Below are 19,595 nucleotides of genomic sequence, written 5' to 3'. Positions count from 1 at the left end.
GGACTTTTAACAGCTCCTGTGTTACAGCAGGTTTTCTGCTCATGTTCAAAACTTTCTGAACATTCAGAATCTCTCCCACATATCTGTGTTCTCTGACATTTCAAGAAAAAAAGTCAGCAAATGTCATCATTTAATGAGAACTCATTCTATTTTCAAGTATACCTGCCCTATACTCTGCTGTGCATTACGTTCCACGGGTAATATCCTCTTCAGACCGTTTGACTGACACTATTTGGGACTGCATGTTGCATGTGAAACCGAAACTAACCGACGACACTTGTGATCAGGCAGAAATCTCACCACAGATTCACACATGTTAACTTTAGCACCTCTGATAAAGTTCAGCTCACAGTCCCAAAGGTTGCACCTCAGTTTTTTTGATGTTTATATAGCAATACTCCACCAGCTAAGTTAACACTCGTCACAACCCTCTGGAATCACAGCGCTACAGGGTTCACTTGATTACTATCACGCCGTAGGCTGGTGTCACATCAGCTGGGCGGAGTTTATTAGCCTCACAGCAGAGCTTCATTAATGGCATTAGTAACACACTGACAAGACAAAATGTCTTCTGTGAAAAAGGCCTGTAACCAGAGTTGTGTGGACTCGAATGTCAGACTCGAGTCATAAAATTGACGACTTTAGACTCGACTTGCCAAAATCAAAGAAGGCTTGCAACTCAACTTTGACTTTAACGCCAATGACTTGTGACTTCACTTGGATAGTGCTGTGCTATTAATTAAATTAAATTAAATTAATTTAATTTAATCTCAATTACGACTTAGGGTTCCACCCAGGTTGCGAACTACGGGGGAGCCAGGGTGAGCTCCCCTTAATAAGACATGAACTCTCTAAAATATTGACAGTATGCTTCTTATGCTTCATTATTTTCGATATTTCTGTATCATCATGGATAATGCGTAAAATCAGGAGCATCTAGCTTCCTCAAGTCAGAGGGAAGAATCACCGACCGTCCACAGTGCACCCGGTCGCTCCACGATCTCCTGTCCCTGGCCCTGTAAGCCCCAGTGGCTGGCTGGAGGAATTTTATGCACAATCCATGTGCTACTGCAGCACCACACAACTTTCTAAATTCTTCCATCTCACGGAGAAAAGAAAGGGTTGAAAGAGTGTAGAGAGGCTGCTGCAGCTGTTGCATAAAGCCTGATTGTAGCAAAATGGCTACATATAATAATAATAATAATAATAATAATAAAAGCTGCAAGCAGCGATGAGCGGGTCCGAACACCTTCCCGCTTGTCGGGGTGTGCTGCACACGCGCAGCTTTTGCGTGGTACGACTTCCTTCAAGTCGGGCTGTGCTGCATCCGTGTAACCGTTGTGTGCGTTCTGTCACTTCTGCAAGGGAGTTAAGCACAGCTGTTGAATAATGGATCGTGCTATAAGTGAACACTGCACATATCACAAAGGTGATGTGTGGGAAATATCTGACAATGTGTTGTTGATGTGTCAGTTACTACTTTAATTCAACGTGGCAGACTTTCCGTGGGTATAAAGGTACAGCTCTTAAAAAACAGCTTCCTGTTTCATGGTGAGTAATTACTCACCAGGGTGACAGCATTTGATAAGAACTCAGAAGTTTCACAATGTAACATCCTTAAAGCATAATGGCTTTACTGCAGAACTTTGAGATGGATGTGGTCAACCTGCTATGCTATTCCTCACTGTGGACATTTTTGTACCTAAGGTTCTATGTGTTAAAAAGTAAAATGAGGCATTAGGGGTAAAGTTTGAAACATGTCCTTTCCTTATGCCAGTAGGTGGCGCTGTCACTATGACTGGACATTGACATGTGAGACTCTAAGGAGTTGACATGTGAAATTGGGAACAGATCTTACCATTTCTAGTCCATTTACATGTTACTTCCTTTTCATGGCGAATCATCAAAATTAAACGCCACACCATGGACACACCGTTTGACCAATCTAAAAAAAGCTTTGCAATTTAACATCGCAAGGCCGTTAAGGTTGCGCTTCCCACATTTGAAATCGATCAGGTTAAAGCTCTAGGAGGAGTTCATTAAAGTATGGGACCTATAAATGGAGGTAGATCCGACATTCAATGCAATATGGCCGGCTTCCTGTTGGGTCTAGCATATGGGTCCAGCATATGGGTCCAAGAGACTTGTCTTTAAGTCCGGGCATTCTAAATGTGTAATTGATTATCCATGATATGATACCCTTATTGAGACTGCTTAACGATCCGATTCTTTCTCGATACCACTATTGATACTTGAGGCTACTATTATTTGGTGATGGTTATTTGGTAAAGACCAGACCCACTGGGCATGAGGTAGGCCTGCACGGTATGAGGAAAATATTCGACAACGTTATATATTAAGATGACATATGAGTTGTGATAAATAAACATAATATTGAAGTGCCCTTAGCTGTCTGGTTGTTTTTAAATTAATTATAGGATTAGAATTTTATATCTTACATACAGCTAAATATTGTTTCTAGAGCAGCAACATTAATGTCACCTTATAGTCAATATCCGACATCACAATACTGAGTGATGTTTAGTCTGTATCAGTCCCTCCTCCTCCTCCTCTATGCCTACAGGTAACATTACCTGATGGAAGGAGGAGCGGCTGGTTTGTCTCAGCCAGCAGCTGAGTTTACAACACTTTGCCAAATGTTAAGACTACAGACCAGTCTATGCTCCAGACAGACAGCTTTCTATTAGCTTGTTTGTAACATTTGGCTAATTGCCAAGCTAACGTTAGCTGTGCTTGTATAGGACACACAGGATGAGAGACTGAGGACAGAGCAGTTTAAAATGAACCCTTTCTACATGTTTACCTTACAGACAGGTGTAGTGAAAAAGCATTGTCTTTTTACTCGCGAAGGTTTTCTTTCAAATAACGAGCGCCGCTGTCGGCAACTCGAGTAGTTTGGAGCTAACTTAACCACAGCGACGGAGCGTCGTCTGCGTCTCTCTGTTCAGGGCACTGTGCAAGTATATCCAGCTGCAGCCTGCAGACCGTGACAGAAGTTGACGGAAGTTGAACTTCCAAATATGGTTTGTCCCAGAAGACACTGCGCACAAAACGTGATGACGTTCATCTCGGCTTACGTACATGATAGATCCTAATGCAAACTGTTTTATTCTTTAGAAGCCAACAACAGAACTTTAAATACACGTCTGAGAAGTTTTTAGGCGAGAAAACAACTGTGTAGATTTCGAAGATCGGCAGTTTTACGAAAATTGGCAGCGAATCGAAAATGTGTTCAAACGTTTTCGGAGTTGAGAAGCTCCGCAAGTGCCGACCATGGTGCCGACAGGTGTTATATAGCTGCAGTAACGTTACTGGAGGCTGCACAGCAACACAATGGAGGTTAACCCTATCTGCTAGCACGTCGGCCGAAATGCCGATGTGCGCCGCTGTAGGGTTAACCGGTCGACATGCAATATAATCAATAACTTTAGGCACATACCCTGGTTGGGGTAAGAGGAATATACTTCGGGGGGCTGTCAGGAATAACTAGCTAGCTACGGTTAGCTCCTCCAGGCCCAGTCACACAGACCACTGCAGCCAACACAGCAGACGTGTCCAGCAACAGCTGATAATGTTCGTACCACTGTTATTCTGTCAATAAATTCTCAGTAATGTTAAGTTTTAACCTAAATCGAGACACATCTGGCTCGTGATGTAACATTACAGAATATTCTTGGTTTGTGAAACTTAAAATCACATTATAGGACCCGCTAGTCTCGATAGCAGTATCGATAAGCTCGGACCTTATTGATTTTCGGGTTTTGACAAATTTTTGGAACCAGGTCCTTATAGAACCTTTAACCGTGTTAAGGCTTTTTTGAGACAGTTTTGAGACAAATTGGATTAACCTGCTAGCAGTATCGCAACAAATAAAACATGTTTTATTTTACACGCTATCACTGCGACTGGATATTGACATGTAGATGTCTTCAGGGCAGGATTCTTATCAAACGTGAAGTTTGAGGCAGATATGACCATGTCCAGCCCATTTACACAGTATATCTTTTTCCATTTCCATTTATTAATTTAGCTGACGCTGATCCAAAGTGACTTACAATTGTATGGAAGATTTTATTGGTCTTTAATGTTTGTAACCCACAGAAAACAATCCACAAATATTTACTATGATGCGCAAATATTTCACTATCTACAAATATGTATTTTTACATTTGTAATGTGTAAATTCATATCCACAAAAATACAGAGTGACTTCTAACAGTTTTTGCACATTTGCAGATTGCTTTGTCAATTTGTGGGTCATGTTACATTTATAACTTCCTTTTTACACATTTGTGGTATTTTGTCCAATGTGTACTGCGGAGATGTGTAAAAAAAAAAATATATATATATATATACACAAATATCTCACTAGCCAAAACATGTATTTTTACATTTGTGTTGTGTAAAATCATATCCACAAAAATACAGTGGAATTTGCAAATATGTACAATTTACTCACATATTTTAATTTAACATATAAAGTGTTATTTACGCATTTGTGGATCTAGTTTTACACACAAAACAGTTTTTGCACATTTGCGGATCATGTCCTGTCAATTTGTGGGTCACGTTACATTTGTGACTTCCTTTTTACGCATTTGTGGAATTTTGTCCACTCTGTACCACAGAGATCTGTAAACAGAGATCTGTAAATGTGAGAGCAGTTTATTAGCTACACCAGCAGTTGGCGGTAGCGACATTGCCTCTCATGAGTTGTAAGAATATCCATTGCAGTACCCAGGGTCATCTGTAAGAGACAACAACTTCTGAATGTTTCTGTATATATAGTTTACTATTGAATACTTTATCACTGTAATACTGTGTCACTGTTTGTTTTACAATTACATTTACATGAAAAACTGTATTTTTTGTAAGGCTAGGGTTTACATGACACCTCGATACTGGAGATCTATCTTGGGGTGCCATTCCCAACCAACCCAAGACTGACATTACTGGGGGACCTCTTAGACAACATGAGGGTCAATGTTCACTTTATCAGACTAGCCCTATTGCAGCTAATAAATGAATAGCCATTTGCCACCAGGGGTCCTCAAAAATCCGTTGAATGGGGAAGCATAGAAATAATAAAAATTCTAACAAACACAATAGGGACCTCACAGCGGTTGCTGTTTGGACCCTAATAAGACAAACAATGCCTGATATATTCTCATTCAGCCCCAGCTATGGTATAGTTCACGCACTGCTTACACGGATTATAAAAACAAGTTAATTAAGATAAAATGAGACACTCGTTTTGTTTTATAAATCCAGCACACCTTTCCTTTCCTTTCCTTTACAGCTGAGGCTCTCATCCTTCCCTTAAAGCCCAAACTCCCTCTTAGCAGCTGTGATATTTAATTCAGCTCAAGCCATCATGACTGGGGTTATAACTAGGGCTGCAACTAATGATTATAGTCGTAGTCGACTAATGTGTTAATTATTTATTCGATTAGTCGACTAGTCACGATTATTTTTGTCACCCCTAACCAAACAATTTAACTAATTAAATATCTTTCAAGTGAATTACTGATCTCCAATACATAGCCTAACTAGCTAACGTTACAATTAAGTGAACGAGGTTTACTGTTCAGAATGAACACCACTATCAACGCCAGGGGGAAACCAGGGAAGAAGACAAGACAGCGTAGGCTCCCCTCCACTGATTTACTATTGCACTTAACTTGTTTGCTAACACAACAAAAACAGCGTTCTCTTAGCCAGCATCATCAATGAGATCTCAAAACCAAGAATGCAAAGAACTTTAGAGAGGTTGCTCCAAGATAACAGCCAGGCTTTATCATCCAAAACAATAAGCTCACAATCTGATTTATTGCCAAGCAGATTTTAACTTTAAAACATTTTGGACTTTGGAACTGTAAAGTAAATAAAAGCACATTATATAACTATAATAATAAAGCAACAGTCGTACTACTTCTGTAGTTTATTTTTCCAAAGTGCTTTTCAGTTTTATGAGCAGGGAATGTTCTGTAGGCTACATCACGAGCCAGGTGTTTCTTGATTTTCTTTAAAATATTAAACCATTACACATCAAATCAACCTACAAGGAGTACATCACAGTATAAAACATGTCATCTCGTGTTGCCAGTAGATGGTGCTATGCCTATGCATGAAAACCGATGTTTAGATGTGTTCAGGGCAGGAATCTTATCAAATTGTTATGACAGAATAACAGCGGTACCAACACTGAAACTACCTTACAGTTGTGGCCTGTTGCTCTGTTGTTGCTGCTGCAGTGGTCTGAGTAACAGGGACCAGAGGGCTCTGTGGGCCGGCTGGCACTGCTTACCTCGCTTGTGGAGCTTTCTCTACCAAAAAACATTTGAGCACATTTTGGATTCACCATAAACTTTCATAAAACTGCCAATATCAAATTCTACAAAGGTGCAAACCGCAGAGATGGCTGCTGTTATTGTTGCCAGGAGACACAGCCGTAATGAAAGAAAATGTAGAGAAATTAACAATATTAGATAATATTATTTTATATCCAATATATAGAAATAAAAAGATTTTATTTATTCGCTGAACTATATAAATTTAATAATGTCATATTAAAAACCCCTACAATAATAACTTTGTCTGTTTTAAGGACTAAAGTTGGCAAAAACTCTGCAAGTTCAGATAAGAATTCAGAGTACGGGCCAGGTGCTCGGTACACTATAACGAAGAGAATTGGTTGCAGTGATTTCCAACTTGGGTGCGAAAGACCAAGACCAAGGCTTTCAAATGAGTTATAGTTTAGTTTAGGTTTAGAGCTGATTAGTAGGCTAGAGTCGAAGATAGCTGCAACTCCACCTCCTCGGCCTGTGCCTCGAGGAATGTGAGTATTAATATGACTGGGAGGGGTGGATTCATTTAGGCTAACATATTCTCCATCACCCAGCCAGGTTTCAGTAAGACAAAATAAATCAATATCATAATCTGATATTAGTTCATTTACTAGTACACCTTTAGAAGAGAGAGATCTAATGTTTAAGAGTCCACATTTAACTCTCCTATTCGTTTGCACTATTGCTCTTGTGGTTTTAATTTTTATGAGGTTAATATAATTTTGATGGTCGGGAGGGGGGGGGGGGCACCGTCACTATGGGGTTTTGACGCGGTAACTCCTGAAATGGAGGAGCAGAGAAGTGTGTTAGACTGCGACTCTGCGTAGGGTTTTGGGTGGGTAACTGCTGAAAAAGAAGGGCAGAGAAGTGTGTTAGACTGCGACTCTGCTCCTGGTCTCATCTCTGGGTTGTCATGGATTTGGTCCACTAATAAACTTGGCCAGATTTCTAGAAATGAGAGCTGCTCCATCTCAAGTGGGATGGATGCCGTCTCTCCGAATCAGACCAGGTCTTCACCAGAAAGTCTGCCAATGATCTACAAAGCCCACATCGTTTGCTGGACACCACCTCGACAACCAGCGGCGAAACGATGACATGCGGCTGGTCAAATTTGTCAGGGGTCCAGAGAAAACTGCGGTGTACAGCATTGTTTTTGCATATGTACACACCTACTCAACATTAATGTTAGTGACCTCCGATTGGCGTAACAAGGAGTCATTACTGCCGACGTGAATAACTATCTTGCTGTATTTACGTTTATCCTTAGCCAGCAGTTTCAAAAATGACTCAATGTCGCCCGCTCTGGCCCCAGGGATGCACTTAACTATGGCCGCTGGCTTCGCTTACTTCACGTTTCTCAAAATGGAGCTGCCAATGATCAGAGTTGGCTACAGTAGCTAACAACTGATCTACCAAGGTGTGGAGCCGGTCTTCTAAATCACTGAGCCTCGCCTCCATGTCTATAAATAAACTACACTTATTACACGTACCATTACCACTAAAGGAGGCAGAGGAGTAACTGAACATATGACACACCGAGCAGGAGAAAGTAGGAGAGCGAGAGGTAGAAGGAGAAGCCCTCGCTAGCTGCTAAGCTAAAGTCGCTAACGGCTAAGCTAAAGTACGGTAGTGTTAGCTACCAAAACTTTTGAAAACTATGACATTAAACGACAGTCACTAAAAAACGGAAATAACTGTGAGTACTTAGGCAAAACTACTGTAAGAATAAGTGTAATAAGCGGACAGTTGGCTGCCGTAATGACAAATTTAACAAATTTAACTGGTATTTAGTGAGAGTAGCAAAACTCGCTACCAAGACACAAGCAACGTCACATGTCCAGATTCATCCAGCCAGAGGGATAATCACCAACTGTTCACAGCGCGCCGGTCATAATAGCGACACAACCCATTGTAGGTATCGGAGAGGGGCGTTGGGGTGTACAGGACCAGGGACAGGAGATTGTGAAGCGATCGGTGATTGTTCCCTCTGGCTGGATGAAGCACGATCTTCTGGCATTTCCTCGTGTCTGGTTCTTTCCAGACAAAGCTGGCTACCAGAAGAGAACAATACTTGAATGAGATTTACTCCTCTGCAGTGGCAATAAACACAGCGCTGTTTCTGGTTAAACAAAAAAGGATGTTTCTCCTAAAAAAAAAGAAAAGCCAATCTCTGTAGCAACTCTCTCCATAAAAAGGAGTCCAAGCAACGAAGCTCCTTCAGCATTTCTTTCTTTCGTTCTCCTTTTTCTCAGCTAAAAGTGTTCGTGCAGAAAAAAGTGCCCAATAAAAACTTAACACAATTTGCAGTTAGGCTGCAAATTCTACCCACTACTCAGGCAAAAAAATGGCACTCTACCCTTTATGTTTTTGCAAATATCTCAAGAATGGCTTTGTATAGAATCAAAGTTATTTCATTATTTTTATCTCTAGATTCATCTGCATTTTTTCTTCGAGGTCTTCTGCTCTAACAATGTCAAATAATAATTTTTTTCTTTTTTCACAATTTTTCACTTTTCTCAAAAAACTATTGTTTGACTATTGTCAAACACTGTTAGGCCTATTGACCCGAAACTTTGGCAAGTTCATCTACGGACTTCACTGATCTATCTAAGTAATCAAAAGAATTTTGATACGTCAATCTGTTTTTTTTTCATACATTTTTACTTTTGTGTCTTTAAGTACAATTTTACATAAATGCTTGTAAATCAAAATTGGCTTAAGCTATTGTAACCAAACTGAGAGCGTCTGTTCAGATACTCAGTCCAAGCTTCGCTGAGCAGTCTTGGGATATTCTTCCACTAGGGGGCAGTACACTTGCAAAAAGTATTACCTTGTAATTTGCTGCATGGATTCGTACAAAATTTGGTTTGTACGATCTATTGATTTGAGGCTGGCTGACCAGATAACTAACGTAGAGAAAAAACATCCAAACAACCTGCTCATTGTGGTTGGGGACTTTAACAAAGCGTGGCCATGTGTTCGATGCAAACCCATGATTGGTCAGTCAAACCACCAATAGAATCTCTTATTTAGACCTTTTTTGACTCGCAAAACTTTTCAACTTGCAAAACTCTCTCACTTGCAAAACAGTTTAACCTGCAAAACTTTCTGCCTCGCAAGGAAAACTTTTTGATTTGCAATCAATAAGGACAAATTAGCAATTAAAACTTTTTGTGACACAAAAAAAGCCCTGTTTATTTTTAATTACAAATTAAATTTTTGATTGCAGTGTGATAAATATGCTCTTAAAACATTTTTTTTTACTTGCATTAAAAAGACACAAAAATACCTTCATATTCTTGCACCATTTTAAAAGTCAAATTTAATGCTTTTTAAGACCTTTTAAGACCTCAACAAATATAAATTTAAGACCTCAAAGTTTGAAACAATTTCTCTGATAGAAAAGAGCTGACGTTTGATCTCTTTATGAACGACGCAATGCCCTATTTGGCAGTTTTATTTTCACCACAGACTTTGCATATTATGAATTCGGGGAACATAGAGGCTGTTTACAACTGGCATTAAAATGTATTTTGGGTGATCAGATTGTGATCGGGGAGCACTTGACCACATGAAAGTACAGGTGTAAATGCACCCGAGACGTATTGAGGACAGATTGTGATCATACAGCAACTACTTGGGTGGAAATATGTACTGGTCGCAAATAAAATCCAAAAGTCTGACAGTGCAGACAGGTGCCTGGACAGTGTGTCCATTCAGTGTTGTGCATAAACGTGCTCAAACATTGTAGATTATTGATCTTGCTCATGTTTTTGGTGAACTGATCGTGTCCGTTTGTGAACGTGAACTAGGGGGCAATAAAACAATAATGTTAATTATAGTGATAAAATCTTCCTCAATAAAAATGTACAAATGTTCAATAATTATTTGATTTAAATTATTTGAATCACAAACAAATTAGCACTTTCTTTTCTATTAAGATATTTATTTTGTTGAGGAAATTAATTTTTCTCATGCATATTTGTTGTTTTGAATGTTCTACCTCAGCTCTGTGAAGTGATCCACTGTTTGATACCAGGCTGCTGTTTGGCGTCAAGTTTGTCACGTTCTGACCATAAACAAAAGTTTAAAAGCACAATTAACCATCTTTCTTCAGGAGCAAAAAATCTGCATTTAAACTTATAATAATAAAAATAATGATTAAATAATGATTTTACTATTTTTTCCCATATTGCCCAGCTCTTACTCATACACTGCTGTGTTAAACTCAATATAAACCACTAAAATAACAGAAAAGAGTAACTTACACATTATAACGAACGGTAGCTAGAACGATGTCAGACCGAACTTAAGTTTCACTTTCACTTTCTGGCCGAGCTAATACACAGGCGCGCCACTACAGATAGGTAAATAATCCATGGAGGAAAACAAAACACGGTGAAAGATACTTTAGAAAGTTATTTTAACCTGTAGTCATAGATAATTTTTGGGACCTGCGCAAATGAGAAGAGGAGATGATTTAGGCTACAGTTACAACTAGACAGAACGATCAGATCTTCCTCCAACCACTTTAACTTGCGTCTCTCCCAATCTTGCAGCCACGACTGACAATAATATGACAGGTAGCCAGACGTCACCATCTGCAGCTAACGTAAATGTAACATGAGTTATATTAATGGCGGGGTCTTGCATTGTGAATTACTAAAAGAAAATCATACAAATACACGCTAATTAGGCGTTTTAGGCGACTGCGCGTGACAATTTCCTCACCAGCCTTAAACGCACCATCGGCAAATTTAATACCCACAGCAAATTTACGGTAAATTTAAGACAATTTAAGACCTTAATTTCCCTGATTTCAATTTAAGACCTTTTAAGACTTTTTAAGGAGCCGCGGGAACCCTGTGTGACATCCTACATCAGTTTTTGTGAGGACATGTGTGTGTCGACCAAAACCTTCTGCACATACAGTACAACAACCAAAAACCCTGGTTCACAGCAAAACTCATGCAGCTTCGTCAGGCCAAAGCAGAGGCCTTCAGAAGTGGGGACAGAGTCCTGTATAACCAGGCCAGGAACACACTGACTAAAGAGGTCAAAGATGCAAAGAGGAGCTACGCTGAAAAGCTAAATAACAGCTTCACAGCCAATGACCCTGCGTCAGTGTGGAGACACTGCAGACACTCACTAACTACAGGAGACAATCCCCCAACACTGCTGGTACTCAACAACTGGCAGCTGAGCTGAATGGTTTCTGCTGTAGGTTTGTCACACCTCTCCCCCACTCCAACACCATCTTCAAACAGTCACCTTCCCCATATGACACGCTGTCACCCCCCTGTGGACTTCAGCTCGGCGTTCAACAACATCAACCCGGACATGCTCAGCACCAAACTCACCTAGTCACTGTTCCAGCCTCCACCTGTCAGTGGATCACAAACTTCCTGAATGACAGGAGTCAGCAGGTGATTTATCAGACAACAGTCTGGGTGCTGGATGTGATTTTCCACAGTCTCATCTGCTGACTCCTGTCATTCAGGAAGTTTGTGATCCACTGACATGTACATGCATGTATGTGTATGTACCTGTATATCACATCCATCTCCGACATGTACATAATAATGATAATAATATTTTACTCCTGCATCCTTTGCACTCTGCTCACTGCTCTATTTGTGAATGTGTCTATTTAGTTTTTTGTTCATAGTGTGTATATTTGTGTTGTCTACACTGTAGCCTGTGTCTCATTTTATTTTGTTATTGTGTTATTGTATTATTGTATGAGTAAACACATTGTGAGCATCGTGCAATCCTGAGTCAAATTCCTCGTATGTGTACACATACCTGGCAATAAAGCTGATTCTGATTCTGATTGTCACAACTCAACTGATGCATAAAATCTGTTAATGATTGAAGTGGGCGTGGCTTATTACAACAAATGTGAATTTCTGGACATTTCTCATTCCAAACTTCAAAATCTAAGAAAAACACCCGTACATTCTAGAGAACTGAAAATTTTTCAGCACGTTCACTGATATGTGACCGAAGTACACTACACCTCACTACACCTTCACTACAACCTATGGACAATTCAAAAGTCCGTCATTATATTTTTCAAAATATGTTAAATCAATTAACATCTCCACAAGACGCTACCAAAATCGACACAGATATTCTCTACATTGCAGACATCAAGTGTTTCAAAGGGTTTTTAGATTGGTCAAACGTGAGTCTGCAGTGATCTGGAGTATCTTGCTGTAACTTGTACAGTATGCACAACACACCCAAAATCATCAGACTGATGTGTGTTTTATTACCAGCATTTTGACTGAGCGTTTTAAGTTTAAACTAATAATAATGATAATAAGGGGAGATTAAAGCCCATAGGCCTCAGTGAAGAGGTATGTTTTAAGCTGGGTTTTAAAGGTTATTATAGAGGAGGCAGAGCGGATGGCAAGAGAAAGCTTGTTCCAGAGTGATGGTGCACTGACACAGAAAGCTCTGTCTCCAAATGTCCGGAGCAAGCAGGTCCTTGTCAGAGGACCGCAGGGACCGTGACTGAGTGTAGGGATGGAGTAGATCTGTGAGGTACTGAGGTGCAAGTCCATGGAGAGATTTGTTCGTCAGTAGGAGGATTTTATATTTGATCCGGGTCTTAAGTGGCAGCCAGTGGAGCTTCTTCAACATGGGAGTGATGTGAAGTCCATGTTTTGTGTGGGTGAGCATCCTAGCTGCAGAGTTCTGGACATCCTGGAGTCTGTCAGTAGCCTTGCTGGGCAGACCGAACAGGATAACGTTACAATAGTCAAGTCATGAGGTGATGAAGGAGTGGATGAGGGTCTCAGCTACAGAGTTGGAGAGGCACTGTCAGAGTCTGGAGATGTTCTTAAGATGGTAAAAGGCAGTTTTAGTAGTGTTTTTGATGTGCTGTTGGAAGGAGAGGGTGGAGTCCATGATGACACCCAGGTTGCATACTTGAGGGGATGCAGAGATTGAGCAGCCATCCACATCCAGTGTGATGTCACCAACCTTTTTGAGAAGTGACTGTGGGGCAAACACCATGAGTTCTGTTTTGTCTTTATTGAGTTTGAGGAGGTTACTGTCCATCCAGTTGTTGATGTCCTTCAGGCAGTTGATAAGCGGCACTGGTGGAAGGGGAGTAGATGACTTAGTGCTGATGTAGGGCTGGGTGTCATCAGCGTAGCAGTGGAAGAGGAGTCCATGTGTCCGGATGATCATCCCAAGAGGTAGCATGTAGATATTGAATAGTAGTGGGCCAAGCACCGATCCTTGAGGCACGCCGTGTGAGACTGGCGCCAATTCAGAGCAGATGCCCTAAAGGGTGATATATTGTTGCCTGTTGGTGAGATAGGATTGAAACCAGGAATACACAGTACCAATTCAATTCAATTCAATTCAATTTTATTTATATAGCGCCAAATCACAACAACAGTTATCTCACAGCGCTTTTCATAAAAGAGCAGGTCTAGACCATACTCTATGATGCTATTTACAGAAGCCCAACAGTTCCCACCAAGAGCAAGCACTAGGCGACAGAGGCAAGGAAAAACTTCCTTTTAAGAGGCAGAAACCTCGAGCAGAACCATGGCTCAGGGTGGGCGGCCATCTGCCTCGACCGGTTGGGGTGAAGGAGAGAGAGAGACAGGGAGAGAGAGAGAGGGAGAGGGCAGGAGAGGAACAGAGAGAAAAAGAGAGGGATGGAAGGAGAGAGAGAGGGGAGGGAGGCAGCCTACACAATATACACACAGAGCTACAGACAGTAAAGGTGATGTTGCTATAGACTAAATGAAAAATGGTACAGATATTTATAGTAGTGTTAATGATAACAGTCGTAATGTTAAAGATTATAATAACAATAATTACAATAGGACTAGTAACAATAGTCGTTGCAGCAGAGGGTGTCGAGCAGGAACACGGGGGCAGCAGGTGACCCGCAGCCACAGATCCAGACTCCACAGCTCCAGAGCCAGAAAACCTGCAGGAAGTGATAGGAGGAGAGAGGAGAGGGACGAGAAAGCACAAGACTACCAGAAAGGGGAGAAGTTGTGTTAGTAACATGCAATAATGGGATGAGGTTGCATACAGAGGGAGAGAAAGTAGAGGAGAGAGGAGCTCAGTGCATCATAGGAAATCCCCCGGGAGTCTAGGCCTATAGCAGCATAACTAAGGGATGGTTCAGGACTCACCTGAGCCAGCCCTAACTATAAGCTCTATCAAAGAGGAAAGTCTTAAGCCTACTCTTAAATGTGGAGATGGTGTCTGCCTCCTGAACCCAAACTGGAACCTGGTTCCACAGGAGAGGAGCTTGATAGCTGAACGCTCTGGCTTCTAGTCTACTTTTGGAGACTCTAGGAACCACAAGTAACCCTGCATTCTGGGAGCGCAGTGCTCTGGTGGGGTAGTAAGGTACAATGAGCTCTTTAAGATAAGATGGTGCCTGACCATTAAGAGCTTTGTAGGTAAGAAGAATGATTTTAAATTCTATTCTGGATTTTACTGGAAGCCAATGCAGAGAAGCTAAAATAGGAGAAATATGATCTCTTTTCCTGGTTCCTGTCAGAACACGTGCTGCAGCATTCTGGATCAGCTGAAGAGTCTTAATGGACTTTTTCGAGCAGCCTGATAATAAGGAATTGCAGTAATCCAGCCTAGAAGTAACAAATGCATGGACTAGTTTTTCTGCATCATTTTTAGACAGGATGTTCCTGATTTTCGCAATATTACGTAGGTGAAAAAAGGCGGTCCTTGAAATTTGCTTAATGTGAGACTTAAACGACATGTCCTGATCAAAGACAACTCCAAGATTCCTCACAGATGTGCTGGAGGCCAGGGCGATGCCATCAAGGGAAACTATATCTTTAGAGATATAGCATAGAGATGCTTAGGCCCCAGAACAATAACTTCAGTTTTATCTGAGTTTAACATTAGAAAATTACAGGTCATCCAGGTTTTAACATCCTGAAGGCACATTTGAAGTTTAGCTAACTGATGAGTTTCATCTGGTTTGATCGATAGATATAACTGAGTATCATCTGCATAACAATGAAAGCTTATGGAGTATATATTATAAATTCACATTTGTTATAATATTCCCTAAAGGAAGCATATATAAAGTGAAGAGGATTGGTCCGAGGACAGATCCTTGAGGAACTCCATGACTAACTTTGGCATGCATGGAGGACTCATCGTTAACATGTACAAACTGAAATCGATCTGATAAATAGGACTTAAACCAGCTTAGAGCGATTTAATGCCAATGAAATGTTCTAGTCTCTGCAATAGGATCTGATGGTCAATGGTATCAAATGCAGCACTAAGATCTAATAAAACCAGTACAGAGACAAGTCCTTTGTCTGATGCAATAAGGAGGTCGTTAGTAATTTTCACCAGTGCTGTCTCTGTGCTATGATGAGCTCTAAATCCTGACTGAAAATCCTCAAATAAACTATTGCTCTGTAGAAAGTCACACAGCTGTTTAGCAACTGCTTTCTCCAGAACCTTAGAGAGAAATATAAATATAGGTCTATAGTTGGCTAAAACATCCGGATCAAGTTTGGGCTTTTTCAGAAGAGGTTTAATTACAGCTACTTTAAAGTACTGTGGTACATAGCCTGTTGATAAAGATAGATTGATCATATCTAGTATAGAAGTGCTGACTAAGGGTAAAACATCTTTAAGCAACCTAGTCGGGATGGGGTCTAAGAGGCAGGTTGATGGTTTAGATGAAGAAATTATTGAAGTTAGTTGGTAAAGATTGAGGGAAGCAAAACAGTCTAAACATATATCTGGTTCTACAGCTGTTTCTAAGGTTCCTGAGTTTAGAGATAAGTTGGTGCCAGTTGAGGGCAGGTCTTGGTGAATTTTGTTTCTAATAGCTAGAATTTTATCATTAAAGTAGCTCATGAAGTCGTAACTACTGAGAGCTATGGGAATACTTGGCTCAATAGAGCTGTGACTCTCTGTCAGCCTGGCTACAGTGCTGAGAAGAAACCTGGGGTTGTTCCTATTTTCCTCTATTAATGACGAGTAGTACGCTGCTCTGGCATTACGGAGGGCCTTCCTATAAGTTTTAAGACTATCTTGCCAAATTAAACGAGAATTTTCCAGTTTGGTGCAATTCCTCTCAAGTTTCCACGATATTTGCTTTAATTTGCGAGTTTCAGTATTATACAATGGAGCTAACCGTCTTTGTTTTAGTATTTTCTTTTTTAGAGGGGCTACAGAGTTGAGTGTCATTCGCAGCGAGCCTGCAGCACCATCGACAAGATGATCGATTTGGGAGGGACTGAAATTAGCATAGGAGTCCTCCGTTACTTTGTGACTTGATAATGAATTTAGAGCTGATGGAATCGCATCCTTAAATTTAGCTACAGCACTATCAGACAGACATCTTGTATAGAAATTTTTGCCCAATGGCGTGTAGTTCAGCAATACAAACTCAAAAGTTATCAAACAGTGGTCGGACAAAGAGGGATTCTGTGGGAACACCACTAAATGTTCAATTTCAGTTCCTCCATATTTGCTTTAATTTGCGAGTTTCAGTATTATACCATGGACCAGGTGCTCGGTACGCTATAGTGAAGAGAATTGGTTGCAGTGATTTCCATCTTGGGTGCGAAAGACCAAGAACAAGGCTTTAAAATGAGTTAGAATTTAGTTTAGGTTTAGAGCTGATTAGTAGGCTAGAGTTGAAGATAGCTGCAACTCCACCTCCTCGGCCTGTGCCTCGAGAAATGTGAGTATTAATATGACTGGGATGGGTGGATTCATTTAGGCTAACATATTCTCCATCACCAAGCCAGGTTTCAGTAAGACAAAATAAATCAATATCATAATCTGATATTAGTTCATTTACTAGTACACCTTTAGAAGAGACAGATCTGATGTTTAAGAGTCCACATTTAACTCTCCTATTCGTTTGCACTATTGCTCTTGTGGTTTTAATTTTTATGAGGTTTTTATGTACAGCTCCTCTTCTGTTTACCTTTTTAAATAATTTCAACGGTCGGGGGGCAGACACCGTCACTATAGGGTTTTAACTCCAGAAATGGAGGAGCAGAGAAGTGTGTTAGACTGCGACTCTGCGTAGGGTTTTGGGTGGGTAACTGCTGAATTAGAAGGGCAGAGAAGTGTGTTAGACTGCGACTCTGCTCCTGGTCTCAACTCTGGGTTGTCATGGATTTGGTCCACTAATAAACTTGGCCAGATTTCTAGAAATGAGAGCTGCTCCTTCCCAAGTGGGATGGATGCCGTCTCTCCGGATCAGACCAGGTCTTCCCCAGAAAGTCTGCCAATGATCTACAAAGCCCACATCGTTTGCTGGACACCACCTCGACAACCAGCGGCGGAATGACGACATGCAGCTATACATGTCATCACTGGTCAGATTTGGCAGGGGTCCAGAGAAAACTACGGTGTCCGACATTGTTTTTGCATATGTACACACCGACTCAACATTAATCTTAGTGACCTCTGATTGGCGTAACCGGGAGTCATTACCGCCGACGTGAATAACAATCTTACTGTATTTACGTTTATCCTTAGTCAGCAGTTTCAAATAAGACTCAATGTCGCCCGCTCTGGCCCCAGGGATGCACTTAACTATGGCCGCTGGCTTCGCTAACTTCACGTTTCTCAAAATGGAGCTGCCAATGATCAGAGTTGGTTTCTCAGCGGGTGTGTCGCTGAGTGGGGAAAATCTGTTAGAAACGTGAACAGGTTGATGGTGCCCCGTAGACTTTGAATGCTTACGACTATTCCTCCTTCAGACAATCACCCAGCCCCCCTCCTTCCTGGCTGCACAGGGGATGCCGGAGGACGGCTACCAGAGGCTAACTCAGGCCGTTCCGCACCGACTACCGGGGACTGGCTAGCTACAGTAGCTAAAGACTGATGTACCAACGTGCGGAGCCGGACTTCTAAATCACTGAGCCTCGCCTCCATGTCTAAAAATAAACTACACTTATTACACGTTTGATTACTGCTAAAGGAGGCAGAGGAGTAACTGAACATCTGACACACCGAGCAGGAGAAAGTAGGAGAGAGAGAGGTGGAAGGAGAAGCCATCGCTAGCTGCTAAGCTAAAGTCGCTAACGGCTAAGCTAAAGTACTGTAGCGTCAGCTACCAAAACTTTAGAACAACTATGAGATTGAACAGCAGTCACTAAAAGATGGAAAGAACTGTGAGTGCTTAGGCAAAATTACTGTAAGAATAAGTGTTTAGTGGACAGTTGGCTGCTGTAATCTAACAAATGTAACTGTTATTTAGCGAGAGCAGCACAACACGGTACCAACACACCAACACACAAGCACCGGAAACGGAAATGAGTCGACATGCTTACCGCAGTACGTCAGCCAACCAGCGTAGTGGGGTCTAGTGGGGTCCCACTACACTACAGGCCAGACAGTCAATCAGAGCAGAGCAGTGAGGCCAATGAGTTCGGAGAGGCGAGTGAGAAGAATGGAGTGGGAGACTGTATCAAAGGCTGCAGAGAGGTCGAGAAGAATTAAGATGCTGACATGGCCAGAGTCAGCTGCCATGAGAAGGTAATTTTTTAAGGGCAGTTTCTGTGCTATGATGTGTCCTGAAGCCAGATTGAAATGGCTCTTAGAGGTTGTGATGTAGCATATGATGGTTGAGTTGGGCAGCCACAACTCTTTCCAATAACTTGCATATAAAAGGTAGGTTGGAAAAGTTGCAGAGTGTGAGAAAGTGAATCCAACTAGTAGCGTAACGTAGAAAAACAGCTAAGTAAAGCAACAGGATCAGAATCGCAGAGTAGCTGGAGTTGTGCGCCAGCGTCCTCTCACGTCCAAGGTGTTTTTTGTTTGTGTATTTATTTTATATTTCGATAAAAATATCAGCCTAAGACGTGATGTCATTCCCTCAACTTGTAAGAAGGTGGGTAGAAACCAACTCACACCAGTAATCTCTGTGACAGTGGGAGCAGAGGACTCTGCGAGCGGGCGGCTGGCTTCCCCTGCTGCCACTTGCTCAACTTTCAATCACATTTTTGTTCCGCCATCAGTTTTTGGATTTACTGATGAAATAATTGTAAAATATAAAACTTTCTGTTGCTGGCCTCTGTCTGGCGCACGCAATGATGATGCAGTGAATAGTGACGATTCTCTCTGACCAATCAGTAGTCTTGCTGTGTTTTCACATCACATTTTAGTATCGCCTCAGCTTGCTTGGAACCTCGATGGAGGTGATACAAAAAAAAGTACCTGCTAGCAGGTACAGGT

The 19,595-nt window shown here is 41.3% G+C and overlaps 1 protein-coding gene across 2 annotated transcripts in view; it reads left to right on the top strand.

The window, feature by feature from the left end:
* The window catches only part of fam110b (family with sequence similarity 110 member B), a 134,305-nt gene that overhangs the window by 65,568 nt on the left and 49,142 nt on the right, over positions 1–19,595 (top strand). The gene's annotated exons all lie outside the window — the stretch shown is intronic.

This window comes from Micropterus salmoides, unplaced genomic scaffold (genome assembly GCF_014851395.1).
Source record: "Micropterus salmoides isolate LMB-PRFRI ecotype aquatic unplaced genomic scaffold, ASM1485139v1 Ms_hic_scaffold_14, whole genome shotgun sequence".
NCBI classification, from domain to species: Eukaryota; Metazoa; Chordata; class Actinopteri; order Centrarchiformes; family Centrarchidae; genus Micropterus; species Micropterus salmoides.
This window is presented reverse-complemented; position numbering and strand designations above follow the sequence as displayed.